Here is a 6004-nt window from a genome sequence, read left to right on the forward strand (position 1 = left end):
TACAGCGCATAGTGCCTTGTGCCCTGCTTTCCGGCGTTTGTCCTAGATCATATTATGCTCATGTTTACGTTCGTCCTTTGTACTTTAAGCAATATCAGTATAAATGATAGCTTAACTACACGCTATTTATCGGTAGATACATCTTTTCTGTTGCTCGGCGCGATAACTTCAAGAACAGACAGCAGGCACAAAAGTGTTAATGTCGTACCGACAAGGCCTAAGCTGAACGATGGAAAAGTTATCGGTAGAGACCTCGCACGTATATAATTATATGCACAATTTGGATGTAAGAACCACACTTCCGAGAAAGAAAAAAAAAGTAAAGAAACATGCAGATTGGACACACATGTTGGAATTTATGTAAAGGGAAGCTTTGATGATTGGTGATGTCCATTTGATGCTATACAAAGACCGATTTGGTTTGCTCTTGTCTTGTTTGAGAGGTTTCGTGCAGGAGTCGTCGGAGCACATTCGCATTCCGGAGGACTGGCCCAGAACAGGCGCAAACCCAATGCCACATACTGCGCGGTTCACAAAGTGAAATAATGGAAATCAAGGAATACGTTAAACATAATTCACCATTCCACTTTACAGATCGGTGTTCTTTAGAGATACCTGTGGACCGGCGTTATGTGACCAACTCTTATGTAGGTTCTTTTCTTTAGTTAGGCAGAACAAAGGTGGGGATACTTGGTCAACATGCAACGCTTAGATAAGCCTCTTCGCGGGTCCTTTCGCATAACTTTTGTATTTATATCCACAAATATATCCGGTAGTAATGCGACCGACCCATAAGCCAAGCAACCACACCAAACCCGGAAAAGGAGACAAAGAAAGCTTCGCCTTTAAAGAAGAAATATTAGAAAATTAAAAAAGGAGGCATAGGTGCTTCTATTGCATCAGCCCACGAAGCGTTGGTAAAAAAAAAGGACATCCGATAGAAAAGTGCTCTAGGGTTGCTCCTCTCGCTTTCGTTGACTCACTTTCATTCGATGTAGGTTGACGTGTCGCGCGGTTTCGACAAGCGCCAACTTAGCAGCCGCTTAACCCTCGCTCTATGGGATGTGGTGCCGGCTCGTTCTTTCGATCGATCCTTCGCCAAATGCGGCTCGTTTCGAAAGAAGTTTCTTGCCGCGTGCCGCTACGGGTCCGTGTTCTGTGGCTTTATCATTTCGTGTTTGCTGCCCACGGTATATAGCCAAACGACGTCTTGTTACTCACCTCTGCCCTCCCGGCGCCGATTTTGCTGTAGCGGCTCTTCAGTCTAGCCTTACTGCCTAGCCCCGCTCTTGGTAGCTTAGCGAGCAAATCGCTAAGTTTAGCGAGTTCGTGGGCACTTGACGACAACTTAGCCTTTTTTGGAGTATATATATATATATATATATATATATGTTTAAGTCTGTGTGTAACCCGCCGTGGTTGCTCAGTGGCTATGGTGTTGGGCTGCTGAGCACGAGGTCGCGGGATCGAATCCCGGCCATGGCGGCCGCATTTCGATGGGGGCGAAATGCGAAAACACCCGTGTGCTTAGATTTAGGTGCACGTTAAAGAACCCCAGGTGGTCAAAATTTCCGGAGTCCTCCACTACGGCGTGCCTCATAATCAGAAAGTGGTTTTGGCACGTAAAACCCCAAATATTATTAAGTCTGTGTGTGTGTGTGTGTGTGTGTGTGTGTGTGTGTGTGTGTGTGTGTGTGTGTGTGTGTGTGTGTGGCAGGTTTTTCAGTGACATTTCACTGAAAAAGTGCCTTGTGCACAGTACTTCTTCATCCTGAATTCTACACCCTCGCCGCTAACACACCTTCGGTCGTTGGCGCCCCACCCGCCTTACCCCCGCTTCCCTTTAGAACTCTACCCATATACAGTGTGCCGAGGAAAGCATATGTCGCCTTGAGAAAGACAAGTCCACTTGTCGAAATGTTGGCTCCCGCTTTTACCTCGTTCTCGTTTTGATCTACTTTCTGAAATGTATGCCAGCGCCGTCTCCGCAGAAGCTTGCATCCCCATAAGCGAAAGCAACTTTGCATTTGTTTCTTAAAACCGCGCATTTAACTGAACCAATTGTTACATTGAATGACGTAGATTATAAAATGCGACCTTTCTTTGAAATTTGAGCAATAACAGTGCATAGGTAAGCGAAAACAATCTTTTTTTTTTTTTCGAGGACTCTAAGCGAAATGTGCATGTCCATGTGTAGCTGTCATTAATACGCTGTCGCATACCACATTTAAGTATGTATTTACGCAGCGCTACTCTGGTACCCTCATCAATTTCTTCTTTTTGCTAAGAAGATGAGATCATAGAATGGATGGATGGATGCAAAACTTTAATGAACGTCCTGAGGTACGCGACTCAGCGCGCTGCGGGCCGCTCCCACGTTGGGACAGACAGGCCATGCCCGACCGCCGCATTGTGGGCCCTCTGGACAGCCCATAGTTGCGCCCCGGCATCGGGGCTCTTGATAGCGGAGAGCCACTTGTCCTCATTGATTTGTTCTGTGCCTGGTAACGAGGGGCAACGCCAGAGCATATGGTCTAGGCTAGCGATGTCATTGCAGTGCCTGCAAGAACTAGTGGCATAGGTGTCGGGATAAATTTTGTGGAATAAAGCCGGGCTTGGATACGAGCCTGTTTGCAATAATCTGAGGGTCAGTGCCTGTGCTGTATTTAACTTCTTGTGTGGAAGGGGAAAGTCTCTCCTGCCGAGATAAAAGTGCTGCGCAATTTCATTGTATGTGGTCGGTTGATCTCTGTTCTCCACCACTGCGGACCGGCGTTGGAGTTCTCCATGGTCGCGGAAAGCGAGACCTCGCGCCTTGGAGTGGGCCAGCTCGTTGAGGTTTGTGGGGCCTCCCATGATGGATCCCATGTGAGCGGGGAACCACGTGAGGGTGTGGGTGGCGATGCTTTTGCCGTCGAGGATGCGACAGGCTTCCTTACACACGGCGCCAACGCTGAAGGCGCGGATGGCTGCCCTGGAGTCGCTGAATATATTGACATGTTTGTCGTCCAGGAGGGCCAAGGCAATGGCCACTTGCTCGGCCGCACGCGACGACGTGCTTCGTACCGTGAGATTTCGTACCATGCGTTCAGTGCGATTTGTTTCTTAAACAATGACCTTATTATTTATCTTTCTTTATTCTGCCCAGTTTAGTTCTGCTTTTTATTTTTATGTTGTAATTTTACCTATTCCTTCATTTTCGATTATGTTTCACTTTCTAGCCTGTTTCTTTGGATTATCACTTACCAGTTCTCCACCTTTCGTCTTACTTACTTTATATTTCCTATTTTATGTTGAGCTACCCGATTCCCGGTCGACACCCCGGAGTGGACATGTGCCACTACGCGCCAAGAATCAACGTTCATACATCTGCTAGGGACTGCTGCTGTCGTGTCAAATGGATCTAGAGCCAAAATAATATCGCGGAAGCCTGCCCGATTTCCCGCGAGCTTTTAAGCTGGATCTTTTCCGTTGCATCACAACGCGGACGCGGCCCGACGAAGTGTTACATCACCCGACAGGCGCGAAAAAGGGAAAACAAGGTATCGTCGAGCTTTAAACAACAATGCTGAGGTGTATACGCTAGACGAGCTGGTTCTGACGATTGCGTCGTCCACGGGTACTTTGATACTCAAGTCATGAATCCAACGCTTCTTTTTCTTCTTCTTGTCTTAACCCGTTTTGTGAGAAGTCGTGGCCGCCTTGAAGTAGTCGCACGGTGAGAGGAAATGACGGGAGGCGCGGGGCGTCAGATGCCATTAAAAGTCGGGTTCAATGCCCTGGCTCGCGAGGCTTCATCTACTACGTGATTCATCGGCGCATACGCAGTGTGCTTGTAGCGCAATCCAGACATAGATTAGATAAATGCTCGCACTCTGGAACTTCCTTGTACGTGGCTATTATAGATATGCTGCGCTTTTAAGTGAACGTAACTGGTCCAACTGCGTTTCGTAGCCACTTCTTTTTTTTCTGTGTATCTCTTCTCAGAGCTGCCACTGCACTTTGCTAGTTGCGTGCAAAACGCGAAAATAAAAAGAAAATGTTACCCGCCGTGGTTGCTCAGTGGCTATGGTGTTGGGCTGCTGAGCACGAGGTCGCGGGATCGAATCCCGGCCACGGCGGCCGCATATCGATGGGGGCGAAAACGCCCGTGTGCTTAGATTTAAGTCCACTACGGCGTGCCTCATAATCAGAAAGTGGTTTTGGCACGTAAAACCTCATAATTTAATTTAATAAAAATAAAGTATTGCAGTACTTAAGAGTTAAGCTGTTAAAATAATTTTGCCTGTGTAGCACACGTTATACATATATGCAAATTAAGATCTTCCACGCGCCTTTCAGATGTTCGCGTTGCTAGCAAACGCATCATGCGTGAACTCTAGATGAATGAGTTTTATCAAAGCGACACACGTCGCACATCTTAAAAAGCGAGACCTTTACTGCGCATCAATAAAGCGGGCACGCTGCATTTGTTACTCGTTTCATTGTTCCCACTCTCTCCATTGCCTTCCTGTTCTGTGAAGCAAAACTTAGTCAAAGAGAGGCAGACACTCGCCCGGAAAAAAACAATAACGTGCGGTGCGATTGTCTGCAATATCTCGTAACGACGTGCATGCAGTTTTGCGCATAAATCGTTCTCTATGTCTTTCCGTCTCATGTGCAGGCATGTCTCGGTGAACAGTAGGAAACTTTTCTTGCTTGCGACCAATGGTATTTAGGCTATAAGAAAGAACTGGAAAACGTAACGCGTGCCTATTTTTGCAATATAACCGCGTCGAAAAGGCAGTGACGGATTATCAGAACGAAATATTTTTTTTCAATCAGTAAAAGAAATAAGAAACCTAAAGGGAGATTGTAAAGGGGCCGGTGCAGTGTTGAGTACAACCAAGAGCTTGTATGACGCAAGATATGCATAAAACATATATTACCGACTATAACGGGGCTGAAGGGGTAAATAAGCTTACATTTATCATCGGTAGCGGGTCTTCATATTTCAACTGCGGTTTATGCGCTGTTAGGAAATCAGTATTGCAAAAAGAAAGTAAAGAAGTTTCACAATCTCCGCTTGCGTGCATGCAGGCAATAGCAGACGCCGCAGAGTCTGTCGGAGGAGGCGACTTTACGGCGCCATTGCGGGCAGCGGGTAGCGTACATGAAGATACGCAGTATTTCAACAGAGCGTTGACAGTGCAGAGCTCGTTCAAGTCGAAAAGTTAGCCGTTGGGCACAGTGTAAAACATGGCTGGACAAGGAAAAATGGTACGGAATGCCGGTGGTCTCAGGCCATCGTTGGGCGAAATGTTTCCGTGGCCTAAGTCCTTCGAACATTGATGCTTTGAGCTGTGAAAGAAAGCTTATGGCTTTCAAAAGAAAGAGAGACGAAGAAGGAAAAGCAGGAAGGTTAACCAAGTACGTGCCCAGTTTACTATCCTACACTTTGGTAAGGAGGAAAGAAACAAACAAGAAAAGAAAGAAAATACAGTAAGTCAGCGTGAACACAATCGCAGAGGAATTTTCCACTGACAGGAACAGGCAGTCACACAGTCCAGTCGCGTTCAAACGGTGTTTCATGAAGCTTTCGTGGCGCTTTGCATGCAAGAGTATTTCGGCCAATGCTCCAAGATCCCTTCTTTCGAGAGCGATCTGTCACCTAAGCGTTCTGGTTTAAACTATACTGCGCTCCTCTCCGATGCTCGGGTGCTTGCCGGCTTTCGAAGCATACACTGGCGCAGCCGAGTACGCAGCAGTGCGCTGAGCAAAGCGCCAGAAAAAGAAAAAAAAAAATGTTGAATAGCTTACTCCCTTGTGGGAGCATTTTGTACTCTCCTGTTGTAGTTTTCAGGTAGTGCCTTAGAGTTAAAATGCTGCGATGCGGTTGTAAACTATCATAAAGCTACAAATAACCACGCTACATAGAGACGCTTAGAACACACGAGAAGCGGCACGACACCAGGCACCACGTGACAGAACCAAGCAGAAATATAAACCAGTGTATGCTATAGCC

The sequence above is a fragment of the Dermacentor andersoni genome, chromosome 2 (genome assembly GCF_023375885.2).
Source record: "Dermacentor andersoni chromosome 2, qqDerAnde1_hic_scaffold, whole genome shotgun sequence".
NCBI lineage: Eukaryota > Metazoa > Arthropoda > Arachnida > Ixodida > Ixodidae > Dermacentor > Dermacentor andersoni.